This window comes from Hermetia illucens, chromosome 2 (genome assembly GCF_905115235.1).
Source record: "Hermetia illucens chromosome 2, iHerIll2.2.curated.20191125, whole genome shotgun sequence".
Classification (NCBI taxonomy): domain Eukaryota; kingdom Metazoa; phylum Arthropoda; class Insecta; order Diptera; family Stratiomyidae; genus Hermetia; species Hermetia illucens.
Window position 1 is genome coordinate 138,748,978 of NC_051850.1, and position 24,686 is coordinate 138,773,663.

Consider the following 24,686-nt stretch of genomic DNA (forward strand, 5'->3'; position numbering starts at 1 on the left):
TCGCTGAAAATAAAACTCCAGGGCCAGATGGAATCCCGAATATCGCCCCGATAGTGGCAGACAGGACAGCACCAGGTATGTTTGCCCAAGTTTTTACGGCGTGCCTTAGAGAAGGGGAATTCCCCGAGCAATGGAAACTGCAAAAGCTGATACTTATTCCGAAGTCAGATAAACCATTGGGTGATCCCTCCTCATATCAACCGATATATTTGGTCAATACCATTGGTAAATTATTTGAACGAGTATTATACAACAGGCTGCTCGCTATTGCGGAAAAGGAAGGAGGCTTATCCGACAAGAAAGTCGGATTTCGTAAGGGGAGATCAACCGTCGATGCAATCAACATGTTGACTGGCCACAATACAAGATAACAAATGCTGCGCAGTGGTGACACTCGATGTAAAAAATGCTTTCAACACTGCAAAGTGGATGAAAATCGTAGAGGCTCTAACTAAACTACAAGTTCCGAAGTACATTGTATGCATGGTTGTTGCATTTCTTCTAGGAAGAAGATTATACTACGATGGACTGAAATTATTCCCGATGACATGCGGCGTGGTTAAATATGTATGATGGAGTGTTGACGCTACGCCTTCCTAACGGCGTGATAACCATTGACTTTGCAGACGATATCGGGGTAAGAGTAGTTGCAAAACGCTTAGATGAGAACGAAATCTACGCAAATGAAGCGATACGGGAGATCAATTCCTGGCTGAAAAAGTCCGGTCTATGACTTGCTGAACATAATACGGACCTAGTACCAATCAGCAAAAGAAGGAAGGACACAACCGTCAAAATTAAAGTAGGTGAACAAACAATTTACTCCCAAGAGTCGCTTAAATACTTGGGAGTTATGATTGACAAAAGGCTCAACTTAAAAAAACACGAGTGCGCTGCAACTAAAGCGTCTTCCAACTACAGAGGACACTATCGACAAAGTCCGGTGGGCCTTCGAATGTGAAAAGCGAAGAAAATAAGCGATCCTGACGAAAAAACTGAAGCTTATAAGATACAAAAAGCCATCAGAAATCAAGGCAAGCATCCCGAACCTTATCGTCAACGACTCTTCAGAGACATTTTCAGAAGCACAATTACAACTCCTAAATAACAGACTCAACTATGCGATCCGAAACAATAAAATTCCAAGGAAAGAAACCATCATCGACATTGAAATTGCCATAAAATAGGAAAAGGAAAAAGAAGTGATACGAAAACTAATAGCGAGAATAATAGAAAAAGCAGTAGAAAAGAAAGGAAGGAGCATGAAAGAAAGGATCGTGAAAGAATTGAAGAGCACACCTGTTTATTACCTCCAAGCCGACGAAGGAAACAAAGTAGTGATTATGAACAGAAGTGATTACGACAAAGTGGTCATGGAAAAGCTGGAAAACGGAAACTTCCACGAATTACGAACAAACCCACTACCGGACTCCATAAATCGAATTGAAAAAGAGAATGCTCAAACGTAATAGAACCCAGCAGGGCTCAGGACAACAAACCTGTCTCTCCCACGGATCAGATGTCTACCAAAGATACATAAATCAACTAATGAGATGCGTGAAATCTCCAACACAGAAGACAGCACGATGGCTATTGCAAAGATTCAATGAACTAGGGGTATCAACGGGAAAACGAACTGTAAGGAATAGGGAAGAAATCTTTGAAAAACTTCGAAACATGGAAGCACTTTCAGATGAGGAAGGTATGGTTTCATTTGACATTACATCTTCCTTACATCTTACATCTTCCCTAGTATACCAGTAAAGGAAGAACTGGCATACTTAGAGGAAAAACTAATTAATATCGACGAATCATCGTGGGAATGGAGAAAGAAAGTACGACAATATATGAAGTTAACTACCCTTTGTCTGAGTGAAAGCTACTTAATGTTCAGGAATCGATGCTTTAAAACCATAGAGGGCGTCAAACATGGGTAATCCGCTATCACCATTTATCAGCAACATCTTTATGGAGCGTATAGAGCAGCTTGCTATTTTACCAAGATTCTGGACCACATATGTTGACGACATTTTTGCAATTGGGAAACGAAGCCAGCTTGAAACCATACTCAACAAATTAAATGTGGTCCACAAGAGTATTACATTCACCATGGAAGTCGAATACAATCACCAACTACTCTTCTTGGACTCACTCATCATCAACAACAGAGGAAAAATCGAATTCGACATTCACTGAAAATCAACAACCACGCAGAGAATCATCCAAGCAACATCACAACCCTTCTTCTCACAAAAAATGGCGTTGTAGAACACAATCTTCCATCGCACGTTAACCACGCCCTTATCAGAGGAACGTTTAAACAATGAGGAACGCCACATCATTGTAACTGCGGAAAAGAACGGGTTGAACAGGAAGACCATAGAAGGAATAATCAATAAACAAGTCGGGAAACCGGAAACTGGACGCTGGACGTATGAAAGTTTCTGTGTATTTCTTATATAAAGACATTTAAGTGTGCATTTGTCGGGTTATATTGACTTTCATAGTTGTGAATTTGCAAAGAAGTGACAAATTGGACCTAATATAATTTTTTTAGTAATAGTGCAATTTCCACCAAACTTGTTAGGATCATGCTCTATGTTATAGCCTAGATAACTTCACTGAATTTTGTGGTGCTAGAATGAACTTATTTAAACAGGTATCGGTGTAAAGGGTATTTCGGAGCCTAGGCACCATATAGTGACAGCCTCTTGTTTTTTCGGTTGGGTAGTTTCTGAGAACGGACATTAAAGAGATTATCAATTTCGACCCACGCACTCTCTACCTTTCTAACAAATGTCAGAAGCAAGACTGGCTTCGGAAAGTACTAACCGAGAAGTGGAATCTATCAGATAACCTGCACCGATTGTGAGAAATCATATATAGGGCAGATTAGAAGGTTAATAACAACGAGGTTCAACGAACATATAAGGGAAGCAAATTTGACGAAAGCAAAAAGCAGACAAACACATGCCCTCAAATCATTGCTAGCCAGGCACATCATCGAAGAGAAACATACAGTAACGAAGAATAACCTAAGGGTAGTAGTTAAGGAGGTTAAGAGGAAACAAGTCGGGAAACCGAAAGCTAGAGGCTTCAGGTATGAAAGGTTTTGTGTATTTCTTTTATAAAGAGATTTGAGTGTGCATTTGTCCCATTAGTATGTAGTACGTAATATATGCATATATTATGTGAAAATATCCACTTTCAAGTGATATTCACATTCGTAGTCTTGAATTTGCGCAGAAGTGACAACTTTGGCCTAGAATAACTTTGTTAGTAATAGTGCGATTTTCGCCAAATTTGATAGGATCATCCTCTATGCCATATCTTATATTGCTGCAAAATTTCGGTATTTTAGGGTGAACTTGAGATGGGTTTTCCTGTCAATTACTAAAAATTATAGTAATGTACTATTATTAACTTTATTTGAACAGGGTATGGAGGGTATTTCGGAGCCTAGGCACCATATAGTGGCAGCCTCTTGATTTTTTCTTCAGATTTTTCGGTTGGATAGTTTCGGAGAATGGGTTCGTTAAAGACATAATCACTTTCAACCTCCCGCACTCCCCGCCTTCTAACAAATGTTAAAACTAAGACCGACTTCGAAAAGTACCAACCGAGACCTTTAATTTGATACCCCACATATATTTGATGAAAAAAATGTACACCCCCCTTTTGCATGTATGGGGACCCCCCTTAAATTCAACGTAAAAGGATGTAACCCACTATATGCGTGACCGTTCACAGTTCCCACCTTTTTACCAAATTTGGTGTCAATCGCTACAACCGTCTCCCGAGAAAAATGCATGTGACAGACAGACAGTAAACCGATTTTAATAAGGTTTTGTGTTTGCACAAAACCTTAAAAAGAAAGAACAGTGATTTAGGAAACGTCAACAGTTGGTTTTTTGGATTAATTGGGTAATAAAATTAACTAGCAATTAAGGTCTGGACTTAGGTATTTAAGGACAAGCTGGACCATAGGTAGCTCAGACTAAAACCCACCGAGGAAGAGGACAATTAGTCCTGGAAATAACGGTATATGATGAATAAAAAAACTCACTATTCGGTATTAAAAAATAAAATTTGTCTTTTTTTCTCATTATAAAATAAGCCGAAAAAACGACACACATAACCGAAGCAATCCATGTCATGCTACGCGACATCGCAATTAAAGAGTCAACGCACATTCGAACATCAAACTTTGGTCTAAAAGGCAAAAGTCGTAATTACCAAGTCCATTCTTATCAGACGCCTATAACTAACAAAATAACGCTATCCCAATAGAATGTTTGATTCATTGCAAATGAACCAATAGCGTAAATTTTTAATTGCAAAGTTCCTCAGTCAATAAAATGTTTTTCAGCCTCTCGGATTCTTTTGGCTGTAGAGAATTGACGTGCTGCCAAACACACTAAAATCGAACATCCTTTTTAAATTACGACTACGGTTGCTTTCGGAGGAAGTCATTTTTATGGAAAGGGGGTGGGTGGCCTAGTAAAAGCGTGATCGAATATACACAAGTGCTGGATTACGAGGGAGAACTACTTCTGCTTCCTCATCTATATAACTTCATAGCAACTTACATTTTTCTAAGGTTATAATAAAATGCTGTTGCACAAAGACAAATCGAGTTTATCTAGCTCGTGCGCTCTCTTTAGATACGCTTATATCAACAAATGTAAAAAAAAAGCTGCAACCTGCACTATTACTATTTTATAATAGGTCTTTGTATAAAAAAATTTAATAAAAAACTAAGCTTCAGACAAAAACCATTTCAATTTTTCACTTGGCTGAATTGTGCAAAAATTTGGTTAGATTTTGAAGAGGTTCCGTTGACCTTCTCTAGAGATACATGCATGTGTGAAGGCTATTCAAGCTCGATTAAGCAAAGAAAGTAACGCTAGAATGGTAACTTAAAAAAACCTTTGATATGTGCCCATCTAAACTGCAATGAATACATGAGTATGCATCCCACTTACGTTTTATAGTTTCAAGTTCTTCCCCGAGAACTTTGCGTCCATTCAAAAGTGTAATGCTTTGAGCATGCATACTCGATTCCGTGCACTTTTTCCAACACAAATTACTCAGCTATAAATAAATCAAAACTTATCTCAGATTTTATAACAGGCTAAATAACTTAACGCGATGATGGATTGTAATTGTAAGGCCAAGTTGTAATTACTCTGCTTTCTGCTGATTGGACGAGAGCCGATTTTGATAAAAGGTTTTTGCTGGGAATATGACCTTCTGATAGTATCACAATTGCTTTGTGCTATAAATAATGTTTATTTCGGAAGTTTAACTTTGCAATGTTTGCGATAAGACCCAAGCGACTTTAATTAAACGGTGTAAACAACTTCTTTGAATCTTTTGAATCATATCTAGTACTGATTGTGGGGTATGTATTTGTTCGATAAAATCAAGTGTTTGCTTGGAACCTGCTGGTATGAAAAAAGAAAAAAAATTTGATAGGTGTCATCTTGTATAAAAGGAACCAAAGAGTCCCTTAGTGCTACGAATACCTCCTCCCGTTAGCAATTTGTAAAGGTGTATTATTATTATTCTGTTAAGGGAAAGTCGCACCGCGTCCTTGAAGAACCCCTTTTACTGGTTATAGTGTACCTATTGATCATAGTATCTCAAGCAGGCCTGTAACCGTTAGGAACTTTAGTATGTTCCCCACTTCCAGATGTTTCAGCTTTGCATCTGGTATTAAGTGTTCTCCCAGATGTCTCGACCTACTTTGCACAAGTGCCGGACACTGTCCCAGGACGTGTATAGAGGTTTCGTCCTCCTCCTCACAAAACCTGCAGGCAGTGTCCGTAGATATCCCTAGCTTCCCTAGGTGATAGTTCAGCCGACAATGACCAGTGAGAATTCCCACTATGATTCGGAGGTTCTTTTTGGTGATGTTTAAGCAATCCTTTGTACGCATGGGTTCGTATCCCCCAATAAGCACCCTGGACTGCTCCACCCCTGGTTGGCCCGCCCAATATAGTTCCCTCAACCATTTCTTTTCATTTCTTAGATTCATAGCCATGAAACCATTTCCGAGTCCACAGAAGGGTTCTGGCCCGTGTAAAGGCATCCCTGCTCCCTTCTTGGCTAGTTCATCCGCTGCCTCGTTGCCTTCCAACCCAGCATGGCCTGGAACCCAAAGTATCCAGACCTTGTTGGACGAGCCGAGTGTATTCAGTCTCTCAAGGCATTCCCATACCAGTTTAGAGTTCACCTGGTTGAACCTAAGTGCCTTGATCGCTGCTTGGCTATCGGAAAGAATAGCTATGTTCTGCCCCCTGTAGTTCCTTTGCAGATTAAAGGAGGCACATTTGTCTATGGCGTATATTTCCGCCTGGATGTAAAAGTGTAATGCGTGTACAATAAAATCTAAGGAACGTCAAATCTACATATTGCGATTATTTCAATGTACTTCAAAGTACCTACTTAATTTGAAGTTTTATTTTATTTTCAATTCAATTTTATTGCGTACTAGGGCTTAGTTCGATTAGAGTTCCACATAGAAACGTATAAAAACAAGTGAACTGAAAGGAATAAATTCTTGCATGCTCCGCTACTTTCGGAAATATTTTCCCCATACGCCATGATTTATCATAGAATCTATCAATAACCTTGAAAATCACAAAGAAAATTCCCTCCCCCTGAAACTACAATTATTTTCATATTATCAATTTACCCCAAAATTCTAACAGTAAACATAAACAAAAACGCCCTTGATCCCTGCCGAAAAACACAACCGGCATAGACGTCACATCTACCATTCACCATTCGCCTCATTGCATAATAAAAATGAATAAAACTCAATTAGGGTAGCCGGTCATAATGGCCCTTCGTTGAATACATCCACCTCCGCCTTTAGGGGGCAGCGGCGCAGGTTATCGGGAGAAAATCGATGATGAAAATCCTTGAACGTAATACTATGTTGGGGTAGGTAGAGGAGAGACGACGGCGTTCCAGCACAGAACGAAGTCTCGGATGCTGCTCTGTAATATGCGTACTGCGTAGTACGAACAACAACAAGAACTGAAAATAAGGCCAGAGATCGAGCGTAGGTGCCATTTGCCTTTTTGTGAAGCTCGGTAGGATTTCGTAGAAGCTGTGGGATGTACAGCTTTCGTTTGTGTCCTTTATTCTGTATCTTGTGGAAATTTATATTTAGATGGAAAACCAACCCACGCAAGATGTGTTTATGCGTATGGAAAAGATTCTTTAGGTAAAACGATGTCTTCGAGATGATTGTAATTAGTTTATACACCGTTGGATGGTTTTCCCTGTGACGGAGATGAAAATAATAAGGAGATTACTTCCATAACAATGCAAAGCAGTTAATGAGTTTTAGTACTTTCCATATGTTTGTAACCAAGGAGACGGATAAATTTAGGTTTTCCCATGAAAATGGTTCATTCAAAATCTCCGATATTTTCCATTAAAATTCGGGGAATAGTATTTCCCTCCCTTTTAGAAACGGGACTGTTTACTACCTAGGCATACTGAAAAAGGAGACGAAACCTGGATGTATGAATCGTTTTTCTTCATTACTAATTAATACAGCAATGCAAGTAACATATACACCACCAGTATCTCTTCAGGTATCCTGATATAAATCCAAAATGGCGTCACCGTAAAGGATTGTTTCAGAAAAGATTTTTTCTGTGAGGAGAAATTGTATACAGAATGACAATGTTTAGATAGCGCCCAAGGACTTACACTTTTTTTAATTTGAACAGGGTCTTTCAACAGAAAGTATCATCATGAATTTTGGGCCATTTTTGAATTAATAAGTAGTACGTAAGATAGCACACCCTTGATTTGAGCGTTTGGTCTGACGTTTTTCCGTTTCCTTTGTTATTAATGTTGGCTTGACATCTGAAACGTTTCCTTGGTTTTTGTTGGAAATAAATTGTGCTTGGTGTTTATTTGGCCATTTTCGGCGTCCTCCCCCGATCCAAAGTTGAAGGCAGCTGGACATCAGGATATCAGGATCTATTGACGATACTCCCTTTGACAGAACCTTACATAATCGATTAGTTAGAGATATACATAGATGTGGAGGCATGCCCATCATGTGGCTTCGGAGACGACCTACCAGACAATGCTCTTTATAGCAATAAGCAGCACCATAAACTGGCGTAACGCATAAGGAGACTCAACTTCCCTTTCCTTCCGTCAGGATCTCACCGAATAAGACATACAATGTTCTGCCGTTATCCATCTCCGGTGCAACGACAGAGCATTTCAACGAATCATGTCAGACTCGGTTTCTTCTTTGGCAAGGAGCTATACAGTAATCCTTTTGGCAACAGCACAAGTCTAGATAATTGGTAAGTTTGACTATCGACATTCAGTCAGAATAATATGCGATCACGAGCGAGTTTCATTACGTTACAATTGGCACAATTACAAATCTAACTACGTAGAAATTTCACATATGTAGACATTGGAACACATCTCCTGATCGCTGTTTTTGGAGTTGACACTTAATTCGTAGGTAGCATTAATTGCTCCGGCGTTTCTGGCCGTATAAATCCATCAATTGAAACGGCAGTATCTTCGAGGACTACAATTTGCGAATCCAACATTTGGAACATCAGCAGGTATTGATATATTCCTAGTAGCTGACGTTTAAAGTAGAGTACGGATTTCGCAGTGGACAACCTGGCATGTCCTGCACATATGCAACTGGATTTGATTGGATTGTATTTGGTCCAGCTTCTGCGGCAGCACAGCCATTTAAGGTGTACTTTAACGACAACGAGGTACGCTTGGTTAAAATAGTACAACATTTTTCGCTACGAGAAAGAACATTACTGAGCTCGCATCTTCACCGATACTCATTTACGAACTGCGAATGGCATGTCATCCAGATGCCATTTGACCGGCGATTCCAGACTTGGGTGACTCTTCGCAACCAGCTTTACGAAAGTTTCAAAACGGTGCTTCTCATTTGATCCCGATCTCCGGGAGCGGTTCATCGCTCCCTAACAGAGCATCCTCCAGCTACTACACCAAAGCACACTGTGCAGCAGAAGTTTCAAGTTGTCCTTAATGCTTTGCATTTCAGCCAACCGAGAACGATGGCGCATAGTTGTTGACGCGCTATACCCCAACAATATATGCTTCTGGGGGCAACGTAGAACGACAATTTATTGAATAACGTGCAGTGGAGCAGACCAACGATTCAGCCTCCTCTGCTTTACATTCTCTTGTGGTACAGGCAAGCGCGCTCCTGATAATGTGAAGCGCGTGAAAGAATTGAGCAGAGCAGCAACCGCACGACATACTATGTAAGTGGAAGTTCGTGGTGTAGGAAATCTCAGGCGTTTCTGCCTCGTTTACTGAGTTGACTATCGATCTTCCGTATCCTCCGACCTCCGTACTTAGCTTACGATGGAATCCAGTCTATGGGAAGTTCCTGTTGCAAATGGATCTCCCATCCTTGACATCACTTTCAACTAAGCGGCGAACTATAATTGTTCTGGACAAATCATCATTTAGTTTTTCTGTGCAGCTCGCTGAGACTAGAATATCCCTCTTTCGAACATAAGGCGGTGCTATGATTCCGAGGTTGAAACTGAAGCCTTACCAGGCATATAAATATCAAACTGTCTTCTTTTTAAATTGTATATTTCAGAAAAATAGTCAAATTTATTTCATTCAAAGTATTAGCCACCGCTAGCTATAGAGTTTTACCATCTTTCTGCCAATTTTTGGATGCCTTGCCAGTAGAAGCGTTGGTTTTTGGAAACGAACCATGCATCGAGCCATTTTTTGATTTCTTCGTAAGAACGGAAATGCTACGCAGCAACTGCGCGTCCCATTGATACAAACAAGTGGAACTCAGAAGCCGCCAAGCTTGGTGAGTAGGGCGAGTGAGGTAGGACATCCTAGTGAAGTGCCCCTGACTGCGTGATGGGTCGTTATCGTGCTGAAAAATTACTTTTTCATGTCAGGTATCTCATTCTGGTCGCTTTTCAAGCAATACAAGATTTAAATTGATCATTTGTTGTCGATAGTGTTGCCTATCAACAGCTTCACCTGATTTTAGAGGCTCATAATAGATCACACCCTTGCGATCCCACAAAACACAGATCATTGTTTTCTTTCCAAGGCGATCTGCCCTTGCAGTCTATATTGAAGGTTCGCCTGAATCGATCCATGATTTTTTTCGTTTAGTATTCTCGAAATATCTCTATTATTCACCCCCCGTCAAGACTCGATGAAAAAATGCTGTTTCCCGCCTTTCGAAAACAATTTCACAAGTGGTCTATCGGTTTTCTTGCTGTCTTTCGTTCGATTTTCACTCCCTTAAAGGAGATACTCATTTGTATCACAATCAATTGTTCTGCGAGCTTTTTGAGTTTCAGTGTCATCCTGATTAAGCAGTTTGGCATTTTCAAACTTATTTGGTCGTCGAAACCACTCTTTGAACTGTCTGAGCATGTCTCCATTAACAAACGATGACTTTCAGCAGCACTTTTCTTCAAATCAAAGAAAGTTCTTAAAGATCCCCGCAAAGCACATATTCTGGTCGTGGATTAGATATTTTCAAAGCGATGAGAAACTATGTTTTCGTGTGAAACCTCAAATGGTGTGTGTTGATGATGATGAATGGCTCTATGTGAGATCGACCGAGAGTCCTGCTGACTGCGCCAGTCTCAGTTTGGATCACCACTTCAAAGGCACTTTTTGACGTAAGTACAATCTCACGTTTACCAATAGATTTGGATCAGGCTCAACTGGAGAAGTCTCTGATTGTCGTGATATTAGCAGCTATCTTTTGCATACCGACTGTTTCTGCATACCGAACAATCGACAAGACGATAATTTCTCCCCTGGATCGATTTAGACAACTTCGGCGTTGTTGAGAACTCTGCTCGTATTCGATGTTGGATCCCTTCTCACCGACACCTCCAAGGTGTTTCTACAATTAACGCCCATGAATTGGAGCAGGCACTGATAATTGTACTTTGCATCGAGCAAGGAACGACTTCCACAGCAGAGCTATAGGCACTGCGTGGCGAAACTTCTTTGCCGAGTTGTAGCCCCCCCTCAACCTACATCTGGGCGATATCTAGGATGACTTTGGCTAGGAGAACGAGCCCATTCTACGCCGTTATAGAATCAGCGCTGTGCGATAATTCTACCGAAGGACGACTCTTTTGCTCAGTTTCTCATTCATCAGGCGCATCTCACCGCCTGTAAGACCCAATTTGCTGGATCAACCTCTTGTCACGTTGAGAAATTGGTTTAAGCGAGATTGGGTTAGCTCTACACGTCGAATTGGAGTTCATTTACAACGAAGCACCATAGCGACAGCCAGTCTCTCACAAAAAAAGCTTACCAGTACTTGCCATGGATACATTCTTCTGGTCAATTCGAAAGCGATTAGTATTTGAGATACTGTCACTCCGTCGCATAAATCGAAGATTCGAAATATGACGGGCAATTCAAAACCGCTTCTTGCCATTGTCGGTGTTCATCAAGGAAGTGAATTCTCACCACTCCTCTTTGTTCTCTTTATTGGTACTGTTACACGGAACATCCAACGTCCAGCGCCCTATACACCGCTTTATACAGATGCAGTTTTACTAGCGTCTCATAGCAAAGCTGATCTTATGTAACTTGTTCAACAATGGAATGATTGCCTCATACAATACGGTTTCAGATTGAATCTGAATAAAACTGAATTTTGACGATCGTTTCCCCAGAACTGAGCAATTTAAATATCTGGGATCAATGCTATCAGCTAATGGTGAACTGCGTTATCAAATGATTTAAAGCAATAGCGCAACCCGGATGAAGAGGCTTTCCATAACCGGCGTTGTTTGTGATCGACGTATCACCGATCGTCTCTAAGATTTACCGCATGTCTAGTGTTGACTGACTGTAACACATAATGAACGCCGCTTCACGGTAATGACGACGAAGATGTTGCGTCGGACTAACGATGCAACACGACATGATCACATCCGAAATGAGGTTATCCGCAGTCGATGTGGGGTTGCATCGATCGTGAAAAAATTGCAAGAAAGGGGTCTTCTATGACATGGTTCCGAGATTCGCGCTAACAAGAATTCACTTACCAAGATTGGTCTGAAATATGTGAAATTACCAAAAGACCAATGGAAACAAAGGTGGCTTGATACGCTAGATGGTAATTTGAAAGCCTCACGACTGCATCCAGATCGGGACTTTGACAGAGCAAAAAGTTGCGCAACGGATCAAGACGAGTCGTGCCCGTTTCTGAACGGAACAAAGGCTAAAGAAGAAATTCAATATGCCATGCTGTCTAGAATTTCTACCAATAACCCCTTTTTCTTTCAACTGTTATGAAGAAAAACCAATACTTGTAGAAGGTTACATTGATATTCCTAATGAGGCCCCATATGAAGTTAGACCAGATTACCCTGGAAAATATAATCCATTTTCTGGCAAGTCACAATTAATGGATATTTACGTATACATATTTTCCATTTTAGTCTCCCTAATTAAAAATTCTGTATGCCATTCGCTGACTAATTAGTAAGCCTTAAGGGATTCAAAGTCCCCGAAAATATTGTCTGAATGCCAAACAATAAACGATTCTAAGGAATCCCTGAAATATTGCCTGAATGCAAACGACAACCATCAGCTGCATATGTGATTACTAGTCCTTTACTCAATACGTTTGCTCCTGTCGTATATTTCTGAATTTTTTACCAGAGGTAAAAAGTCAGCATTAGAAACCGATAGAAACAGTTCCTACGTAAGCAATAGGAAAGTTTTTTAAAACAGAGTCAACAAACTGAATATCTGTCTACAAATGCAAGTAAAACTTTCAAACAAGTCGGGTATCGAGCTCCACTCGAACCCCACTCATATTTTCACAATATTCGAAACATTCCGAACATTTTACTTCGTCGACTTTGTTTATTTTCAAAATTTCCTCAAATATTGTATTACAATAAAATTTCAGAAGTATAACAATATTCCAACTTTTATCCTTTACGTCAACGTCTGTTTGCAGCTCACCAAACTAATTTAATCTGCTCTAATTCAATCTTCCCAAAAATTCCAAATGGAATTGAATAGAGTCCCCTTTACGCACTTGTAGGGACTTGCAAGTTATGAAGGGAAGGGTACAGGCTAAAGTCTAGAGAAAAAACGGGAAATTTCCAGAGGAAAATCAAATTATATCCACTAAGTTTGCGAAGGTCATTGAAGCTATAGAAAACTTTTTTCGTAATTTTAACAAAACCAACCATTTGGATACTAAGTATCTTGGAGAGCTCTCATCCCTTCAGATCTTCAGTCGACTTAATTTCTTCATTAGAATTCCCACGAAACGTTCGATGAGATTCTGTGATAATGGCTGTTGTGAACAGCGATTGCCTGTCTTTGATTGCTGAAAATTGAAAATAGGGATTACGCGAAGTATTCCGTTAAGTCAAAGGGATTTTCAGTAACAATTTGTATGATAGCCGCTAGGAAAATTATTAGGTTTGGTTATGTTTGCGAAATCTTGCTTGATTTTCGTGGAAATTCATAAGCAATAAGGATATAAGTGTATAAAGGAAAATAACCGAAACTCATTTCGAATTTAGCTTATTTACAAACTTTCCATTTGTTATAACTACAAAATGAAAGCGAAATCTTGCTACTTATTGCGAGTTTATAAATAGTATTACAGCCGAAAATATTACGCCGGAAATCAGACGTAAACGAATGGGCACAGAAACGCCGTGATATTGTCACATAGATTTTGCAATAAAACACGGGGATATAATTTTCCTTTCCTCACAAAAATATCTAAAGTGAGAACCATATAAACATTTCCACACCAATATTCAGGAAAATGACTCTAATGAATCTCAAAGTGTTTTTTAGTGGTTTTGGCATTCACTCACTGTTTATATTAATGAAAATATACACATCAAGGGAAATAATCGTTTATTTACTTTCTTCAGAAATGTATAAAAAACCAAAACTTATGTCTCCACAAAATTTATCCCCAATCAATTTATGAGGATTTATGGCTCTTGGCAGATACACATTAGCCGGAAATTTGTTTCCAATGAAAAATGAGAAATCGCGGCGTAATTAAATCAAGCGAGCAATTAATTGCGAGACTATATCAAAATCGAGCAATTTGGCGCTTTTTCACGAGTAAATTGAAATTGGATACAGTTTCAATTAAAGTTCGAAATCAAGACACCACGTTCATTGGGAAAATAATTTGGGGTGATTTATCTTGGAAACGAGAATTCACTTCTTGGTGGAAATTTATTTTCGAAATAAAATTTAATTTAAATTGTGTAGAACTATGGATGGAACTCCATCGTACGAATTCATTATTGTAATTGAGGTGCTCATGCTATCAGTATCCTGCATTTCAACGGGAAATTCGCCACATTTTCATGAAAAACCGGCAAGCATTGGATAAAATACAAGCTAGAAAAACCAAGTTACCTTACCTTACTAGGCGGTCAAAGGGTAGTATAGGTCCCAGGGCGAAACGTGCATTGGTACCCACGATGAAGCATAAAACCTGGGAAATGCCTGCTGAACCAACACCAACAGTTCTACTACCAAACCCTATTTCCACCTCCACGTGGTAACCGCTGGGAGCTCTTTCATAACGAAAAGCTGCAGACGGAGAAGGATGAAGGCGAGTCTCCCGCGCCTAAAAACGGGACAAATTGTACCAACTGGTCCTCCAGGTTGGGGGTTGGGTAGGGCTGACAACCCTACACGGAAAACCGATGTTACAACGACGAATCGGGCAACGACAACGGATTAACGATTTGCGCATTTTCTCATGGAACGTGCGCTCTCTGTACAGAGATAAAGCTGATGAGCAGCTAGCCGGTATCCTGTCCCAATATAGGGCTGATATAACAGCGTTACAGGAGATGCGATGGACATGGACCGGTTTCCTGGAGAAGAGCCGCTGCACCATATATTATAGTGGTCATCCAGTAAACCATGTGCTCGGAGTAGGTTTCTTAGTCAGCCAAAAAATGAAACCTGCTGTTATCGGCTTTGAAAACATAAGCAAACGGCTATGCACTCTACGCTTGCGAGGCAAGTTTACAAATATAAGCCTCATTAACGTTCACGCCCCTACGGAGGAGACTGCAGAGTCGAAGAAGGATACCTTCTACGAGGCAGTAGAACGTACCCTCGAAGCCTGTCCCAGATATGATATTAAAATCATACTTGGGGATTTTAACAGTCAAGTAGGCAAGGAGCCCGTATTCAGGCGATAATTTGGCTCCCATAGCTTACACGAAATTACAAACGATAACGGACTGCGGATTATTCAATTAGCAGGGTTACACGAAATGATTGTTGGAAGTACCTGGTTTGCGCGGAAAGCGGTCCACAAACATACGTGGGTCTCTCCAGACGGGGCCCCTTTCAACCAAATTGACCACGTGTTGATCGAACGCCGCCACCTCTCAGCCTTCATGAATGTCAGAACATATAATGGGGCCAATATAGACTCGGATCACTATCTCGTTGGCATGGTGCTCCGAGCTCGAATAACAATACCACCTAAAATCCACTCTGACAATCAGGTGAGAGTGAACACTGAAGCCATCCACAACACAGCCCTCCGCGACATCTATAAGGGGGAAATGGGTGCCGCAATAATCGCAGTCAACAGAGGACCTGGAGATGAAGCATCCACAAATGATCTTCACAGCCACCTGAAGAACGTTATCATGGATACGGCCACAAACATACTTGACCCCAGCCGCAAAAGGAGTCGGAACGGCTGGTTTGACAATAAATGTAAGCTAGCAACGGAACGGAAGAATGCAGCATACCGAGTAATGTTGCATTCTCAAAGAACACGGGCACGCGCAGAGACTTATCACGAACGCCGTCGGGCGGAGAAGCGACTTCACAGACGGAAAAAGGAAGCCTGGGAGAACCAACAAGTCTGTGAACTAGAAAAGTACAGGGAGCAACCGCACCAGACAAGGAAGTTTTACCAACAAGTCAGCAGGATGAAGCCTTATACACCACGATGCTCATCCTGCCGAGACAAAGAGGGAAATCTGATTTCCGACAGAATGGGCATATTGTAGCGATGGGTTGAGTACTTTGATGAGCTACTGAACAACCAGTACATTGGCAAGTTGGAGGTCCCGGCAACTGAAGACGACGCACAAATACTGCCACCACCAAGTTTAGGAGAAACAGTCCGTGCAATTCATCGGCTTAAAAATCATAAGTCGCCAGGAGCCGATGGAATTACAGCCGAGTTGGTTAAATATGGAGGCGACCAGTTACACCAAGTGGTTCATCAACTTGTGCTCAACGTATGGGACAGCGAATCAATGCTTGACGATTGGCAACGAGACATTATCTATCGCATGCATAAAAAGGGAGAGAGAGGTAGACGTATCACGTTGCTGAGTACCATCTATAAGATATTCTCCTCTATCTTGCTAAGCCGGATAGTCCCATACGCCCAGAACATCATTGGCCCATACCAAAGAGGCTTCACTCCAGGCAAATCAGCAACAGATCAGATTTTCTCTCTGCGGCAAGCGATGGAAAAACTGTTGGAATATGGACAAAAGTTGCACCATCTATTCATCGACTTTAAAGCCGCCTATGATAGCATAGCCAGGGTAAAACTGTAAACGGCCATAAGAGAATTCGGTATCCCGACGAAATTAGTAAGACTGACAAGGCTGATCCTGACCAATGTGCGAAGCCAGATAAAAGCAGCAGGATCACTCTCAAGACCATTCGACATCAACAGCGTTCTAAGACAAGGAGATGCCCTATCATGCGTCCTCTTTAACCTGGCCCTCGAGAAAGTGATCCGTGAGCTGAGGTAAATGCAAGAGGTACGATCCTCTTTAAGTCCACCCAACTGCTGGCCTATGCTGGCCTATGCTGACCATATCAACATCATGGGAAGAACCATCCGAGACGTACAAACTGCCTTCATCCAGATCGAGCAGGCGGCTAATGGCGCGAGATCTTGGGCTGCACATCAATGAAGGCAAGACATAATATATAGTGTCAACGTCAGCACCGAACACCAAAAAACCAACAATATCAAATCGCACTGATCAAACAGGAGGAATAAGTATAGGAGAATACAACTTTGAGACCGTTGACAATTTCTCCTATCTAGGGTCGAAAATCACAACCGATAACAGCTACGATGATGAAATCCGCGCACGGTTGTTGTCAGCCAACAGAGCCTATTTCAGCTTGCAAAAACTGTTCCGCTCGAAACGCCTGACCATAGGGTCAAAATTCTTTTTGTACAAGACAATGATCTTGCTAGCCCTTATGTATTCCTCGGAGGCTTGTGTTCTTAGCAAAAAAAATTGCGAACTCTTGGTCGCGTTCGAGAGAAGAATCCTCCGAAGAATTTTTGGCCCCCTACATGAGGATGAACGGTTCCGTAGTCTACACAATGACGAAATCTATGAGCGGTACCATGACCGTCCGGTTGTGGATAAAATCCGGCTCAATAGGTTACGGTGGGCGGGTCACTTAATCCGTATGGATGAGGATGATCCCACCCGGAAAGTCTATAAGGGCAATATCTATGGTAGAAAAAGAAGACGAGGCAGACCCTGCCTAAGATGGAGCGATGACGTAGGTCAGGACGCCAGACAGCATTTAGGGATATCGAATTGGTGGACCTCGGCGCAAAACCGGGATGTCTGGCAGGCAGACACATACACTAATGGATTAAATAGGCTAGGCTAATAGTAGCAGTAATTGAATGTCAAATTACCTATAGATGGGACATTTCTTCAACTTCCATGAATAAAAAATGTTTGTTTTCAAGGGTAAGATTGAGAAAGAGGAAGGAAGGACAAATAAAATTATATTTGTTAAATTCAAATTGATTTTTGATTATTTTTCATTCAAATTTTACTGATCAGTATATATACATTTTTTTTCATTAAAAATAAACATAAAAGCCACGTTTCTAAATGTAAAAGTATGTAAGTATGAGACGTTTGAAGCTCCACTCCATATCGTGAACTTTGTTTTTTCTAACCAACCCCATCATATAAAAAATCTGGGAGTTCAGAATATTTTAATTAAAAAACGCGTACAACCATATATCTTTTATTCTACTTACATTCAATAGCTGCAGTGCTAATTGCAGTTCCTGTGGCAACTGCACTGGCAATAACATCACAGACAATTTCTAGTGAAATTTAACTAATAAGGAATGCAATGATCACTTTATTTATGAGGAAAAGGTGCGGCAGTAATATTTACAACAAATTTTACGACCTGACAAGGGCTCGATTCCATCCGGACTATACGATCAGTATAATCCAACCAGGCGGGTTGACCCCGCTACTGAACATGAGAAAGAAAGAAGATTTGCACCAAATTATTGCGTTAAATTAGGAAATGGAGGCGAATGTAATTTCAAGCACTAAAGTAAAGCCTATTTAGAGATTTTCTCAGGCCTAGGATGTCTTCGAATCTCAAAGACACGCGGAATAAAAAACAACCCACTTCGAAAATTTAAAGTTGGAAAACTAAAAAATTATTTAAAGGTGGAAGAGTGCAAGCCAAAATTGAAACAACGATTAGGTCCTATTCTCCAGAATTTCACGAGGAAGCCCATAGATGACACCTGGTACGACCTGAAACGTACTATCAAAATAAAACCAGAAGAAGTGGTTGGATATGGATCTCGACCAAAGAGAAATCATTAGGTTGTAGTGTTCGCATCTTTGCGACAGATGCAGTCCTTCCTTCACCTTTTCCAGAGACAATCTTAAAAAGGAATGCATACCTAATATGTAATATTCTCCATTTTTTCAATTTTAACACCCCTTACCTATCCCAATAGGCTTCTCCCAATTTCCCCTTCCCTAACCTACTACCTATTACCTTTCCCTAAAATTCATAAAACTCATTTATATATTTATATACAAATTAGCAATTAGTATAAAATAACAATGTCCCAATATTGCATCACCGGTGAAAAGGGAACATCGACCTTAAATTCAAACTCGACCGGTTCATATATTTCAGAATGCATGCCTAACGGTTGTTCTGGTTGAGACGAGTGAGAATGTATTTTTTGCACGAGATAGCAGGACCGGAGACCGGCTGATTAGAGGGACAGCTGATGAGCTGGGCAGGGGAAAAAAGCGGAGGAAGAGTTTGTGGAAGTTTTGAAATTTTGTTTGGTTGGTCGGTAGTGGCCATCTCTCTTGAAGAAAAGAGGAATTTCGCGACATAAATTGTGCTGCAATTACATGTGAATTTACGTAAAAACTGTGAGATTAGTGGCGAAAAGAATGGGCAGTCGATGCAACCGGGAAGACGGAGTCCGTAAGAGGATTGAGAAAGTTCGGCTAGGGAAGAAAATTGATTGTCAAATCTGCCAATTTATCAATACACAAACGTTAAATGTGCACTTGAAGGGAAGTCTGGAAGTAAAACAGGAAATGAGAGAAAAAGTTGATATTTTTTTTACGGGATAGATCAGTATCAGATGTATAATATAATTTGTAGAATATAATCAAACCGCGAGAATATATAAAAGAAAACATGTAATAGTTGACCACATAAACAAAAAAAAAGCAGAAGTGGTGAACTAACATATGCCGAGCTCTTTGAATCGTTTGGTGACGTCCAATAAAATCATCAGAGACGTGTCTTCTTTTGGGAATATAACAGCAAGAACTATATATTATACTTATATACTGCCGAACGCAACATTTAACTTTTGTTATTTCTCTTGTATAAGGAAGTTGAATAGAATAGTTAGTTTTTCTTAAGCAAGCGAAGTTTTGATTTGATTTCTTTCTTTTTATCCGTTCATTGAACATCTTTCATTGCTGTATTTAAGTATTATACCTCATGTAAAAAGGTACTATTTAGGAAATGTGCATCATACAGAGCTCTGGGTAAGAATGGTCAAATGTTTTTTTTTCTTCTTCGCTTTTGTTTTTGTTATATTGACATTGCATTTATTTTGCTTTTCTACATTATTTTGATATTTTTTTTTCTATTTTTTATTATTTTCGTATTTATTTTATTCTTTTCTTTTTGAGGTTTGTCACTCTGACACTTTCGTATGAATTATTGGTTCTTTGATTTTGATTTTGTTTTTTATTTTTGGTTTAAATAGAATGTAATGAATTCCAGTAAAATTTCTTTAATTTAAATGCTCCCTTCTTCCCTCCTCCTCTTTAACTACCTAGAACTCTTTTTAACAAGGATCTTCCACCAATATAATGGCTTGAAAATATCAAAGCAGAGTGAGAACCTCAGAGGCCACGCCTCACAAGGCAAGGGAAACACCGATGAGATGTGATGTGATCCGCGAGAATCCTCTCTTTCGATCGCGGCACTCGGGTTCAGAATTTTACGGCTCCACGCGAGCGGTCGGCCGCCCTTTTTTTATTTTTCTATTTTCAGGTTGCACTAGTTGTTTGTTTCGAATCCCCATGATTGAATATTTTTCAGGATCTGGGGCTGACCCTCGCACGTCAATTTGTGCAATGACGCGTGAGGGATCGAAGTGCTCAAAGGACCCCCCATTTCCGAGTCTGACTAGCACATTGCCGTGCAAACATGTGTCAACGGAGCTCTTCCAAGGTGCTTCAATATTTACGACCGAACCGACGGTCAAGTTCGCCATCTTATTAGGTTTTTGGAGAGGGGACACTTCTGCCACCCAGAATGGTGGTTTGATCACCGACAATCTCAAGTAGTCATATATTGACTGTTATGAAAGTCGTTTGTTGAAAATTTGATTTAAGGATTTTAACCTGTAAAGTATTGAATCGTCGTCAACGTGTTTACCAACGGATTTCGTTAATTTTTCTCTATTATTGGCGTTGGAGGATTATTAAAATTAAAAGTTCTGCTTTAAGGGGGTAAACCACTGAAAAGACTAGAAAATAGAGTAATCCTCGGGATTTTCTTTTGAACTAAACAACATATCAATATTCGATAGAAAGATATTTATTACAGAAGTAGTGGGGAGCGTTAGTAAACTTGACCAATGATCCAAGTATCTCACGCAGATGTCTTTTTCTTCGTGGAATTTTTGATAAATTGATTTTTTCCAAAATGATGTGTTTTTCTTTAAATCGTTTGAAATTTATTAATATAAAGAAAAAATTCTACATAGTGTCGAAGAGCAAGTTATTTTGAGTGAAATTATTTGGTCCAGCTAACTCAAAATTTGTTGTTTTAGAAAAAACACATGTAAAGTGTTAATCGTACTCATATGGAGCAATGAAAGGAACCGTTCAATTCCAGCTCTTACAGATTTTTTTCGTGCACGAAACCTTGCTACGTGACTTTGAAGATATTAAAGTATAGTTCAACCCAAAAAAAATGTTTGATTTCCAGAAAGTTGTAATGGTGAATGGTTTTCCCTTTAAAAGAACGAATTATAGGCATATTCATTTTTAACTAATCTGGGATACATATTAAAAACAAGGTCTAATTGTTTCCTTTAGTTACGGCAAAAACACTCCCTCGGGTGCTCGAAAATCACCCCTGGTATGTTGAAGGTCAAAATGAATATTTTGCGCTCCCGAATGGGACAAAGGATGAAAAAGAAGAAGACTTTGCGTCAAATTTACGATCAATTTCCTCTTTTCTTCTTCTTCTTCTTCCTTTCTTGCTTCCCAAGCAAACTTTTCATAAAGAGCACTTCAGATAGCCTGCTTGATGACATGATGAGAAGGATCGGAAGATCAGACTTAATTGGGAGAGAGTGGAATTTGATATGATTGTTTCCCACATTGGTCGCATCTTTCGGATTAATAAGGTGGTTCGACTCTGCGTGTTGTATCTAGCAGTTTTTTTTTCAATTACTTTTATAATTTTTATTTTATTAGTTGATTTGAGGCCCAAAGCCCACCTTAGTTCAAATCTTAGGAATAACCGAGTTAAGACAGTTGAATGTTTGCCTTATGACGTGAGAGACAGAAAAGATAAGTGTGTTGGCGAACTAGGGAGACTAAATACAGGAGATTCGTCTCTGAAGGCATTGTTCGAAATTGTATGAAGGGAAAAAGTCATTGCGCATGTTGGTCTTTCTACGATATTGGTGTGCGACCACGTAGTTGCTAGCATATGGCATTGCACAGGCACTTATGGCTTGCCACATGCAATAGGGAATCACACACAAGAAAACCATCTAAACATCACCGACACAACAATACGTGAACAACAAGGGCCACAAGCCAGTTAGCTACCCCGCCCCTACCCCACGAATTCGCACGAATTCCGTGCTCCCTAGACACTTGATTTGCTCCTCCTGTATTTAGTCTGCTATCTATCTATCCATCTGTAGAAAAAGGGTAGTAGCATCCCGGGTGATTTGAATCGCTACTAGTCTTGCATAAATCTATGTATGCCTACTCGTAGAAGTGCGAATCAACCTCGTGGAAAATAGCAGAGCATAAGGTAATTGATTTTAATAATTTCTCTGGAAAATTTAGCAAAAAAAATCTGGTTTTCAATAGACTTTTTAAGCGGAACATGTTACGAATAGGTGATTAGTGAAAATTATGTAATAAATAGATAATTTTCATGTTAGATCCAAATAAACATCATAATTTTCATGTTCATTTAATAACTGAGGCACATGGCTTAAAAAGTTTATTATGGCATTTCCGTACGTTTTCTACTATACGCAAAAAAAAGAATGATAAACAAAATGTTGTGCTGACAAATCATACAAACATATAATATCTATGAAAGTGTTTGCATCTGCAAGTTTTCCAGGAAAATGAAATGCGTATAAGCATATGATTGGCACAATTATAAACAGGTCTCGGTGTTTTTGTTAAACTTGCACTTCATCTGGAATGTGGATTTAATTGACGTTCATTTTAAACCACCATTCACACATAAGGCAAAGTAATGAGAAATAATGCTAAAAACGTCGGCTAATTGCAAGGGCTTGCTGTTTGCTAAACTTATGCGTATCCTTTGAGTATTAGATATCTACGATAATTGCGTGTATATGTAGTTCATGTGTGAAAATATGTAGTTCCTGAAGTCGGTAGAAATTTCCACAAGAAACTTAATACTCATGAATGGCTGATTTTCGATTCGTTCGTCCTGGATTAGGTGAATAGCGATCCTACGCACGGGGGAAGACATGAGGCAACAAATCAGTAAGAAAATAACAGTAGTCATTCTTTATTCGTTTTAAATGACTACGATAAATTATGAACGATGAGATAACCCGACTGGATAGGTAAGAGGAGTCGATGGACATATTGCAGATAAATCAAACGTTTTCTAGGAATTCGGCAAATAGTGGCTGGGACTCATGGCCAGAGGATTCAAAGGTTGTTGTTCTAAAGGTATCCGTGGCCCAGTAGATAGCGATCACTAGCAATTACTGCTGACCAACTTTCAAACAACGTATCCTGAATGTTATGATATTTAGTGAATAGATCCTCGTATCTTTCAGATACGTTATGTGTGAATGCAGCTTAAGATATAATTAAGTGCGGTAGAAAGCGTCGTGCAACAAATATTATGAAAAATATCGAGTCACGTGTAATGACAATCTCCCTCATTTTGAATTATACAAATTAAAGATACACGGACTCTATCATTATTAGCAAGTGTACTATTAGCAGCATACAAACGTGTGTAAAAACATTCTGATCGTTTGGTCAATCAGGGGTCTTAGGTAGATGTTGAAAAGAAAAATAACTGCCCCACATCTGGGTTTGTTTATCAAAATGCTTGCATAGGTCTGAAACCGGGTCACTAGTCCATTATTACATAACTCGTACTATTCTTACCTAATTTTGGTGTTAACACCCACATTAATCGAAACTAACGATATGAACACTCAACGTTTTTGATAGGTTTATTTTGTAAACACAATTCAACATGCACTGCTACACAAGCACAAAATTTAGACTGTAATCAGCCACGCTTGAAATTTTTAGGCGGGAATTTCGAACACAATTTTCTTTTCAAATTTCACAATGTAGGGTTCACTTCATGAAAACTATTCACTCAAATCTGAAAAACTGAATATCCTTAAAAATGTCAAGTCAGTTTTGAGCTTTGCCCGGATGCAAGTTATTCCTTTCAGACAGAATCACTTAATGAAATGTAGGACCGACCACTTACTCCAATTGCGGATGGAAATGAACTCAAACTAATTGAGAACTGAAAGGCAGCAGGAAGGATAGTGGCCAGACTCCTGTTTGCTATGCGCGTACAGGAGTGTGCGCGCCGAGTAGTGGTGTTTTCCAAGAAGGTGAAGGAGAAATATTATTGCAGGACACTATCTGCCATTCAACTTTCAAAAAGGATTTCGGGATAAATAAGTCTTTATGTGTTTTTGTACCAAACTAATGACCCTTTCCTGATGAGCAGGCAAAAGATTTGCGATAAATTTTATCTTTATCTTTTCTAGGAAAAAGGCATTATAAGATAATTTCTGAACAGCGTCTCTGTGAAGGCCGCATTCCCCTACGAAAAAAACTACTTCAAACCCACGTGGCCCAATAGAAGAGCGCAATCGCCGCATAGCAATCTTCTTCCCATTCCACAGTTTCCATGCCTTCCTGCACGTAGCCATGCACGTAGGCACGCATGTCGGCACGCACAATGAGTGCTTGTTTGTTGTTTTCGCATCGTAGCAAACGGACAAGGTTGTGTATGGTTGT

General features: G+C 39.8%; 1 protein-coding gene across 1 annotated transcript in view; it reads right to left on the reverse strand.

Annotated features, from left to right (window-relative positions):
- Positions 1-24,686, reverse strand: part of LOC119648766 (autophagy-related protein 13 homolog) — a 203,253-nt gene that overhangs the window by 93,708 nt on the left and 84,859 nt on the right. The gene's annotated exons all lie outside the window — the stretch shown is intronic.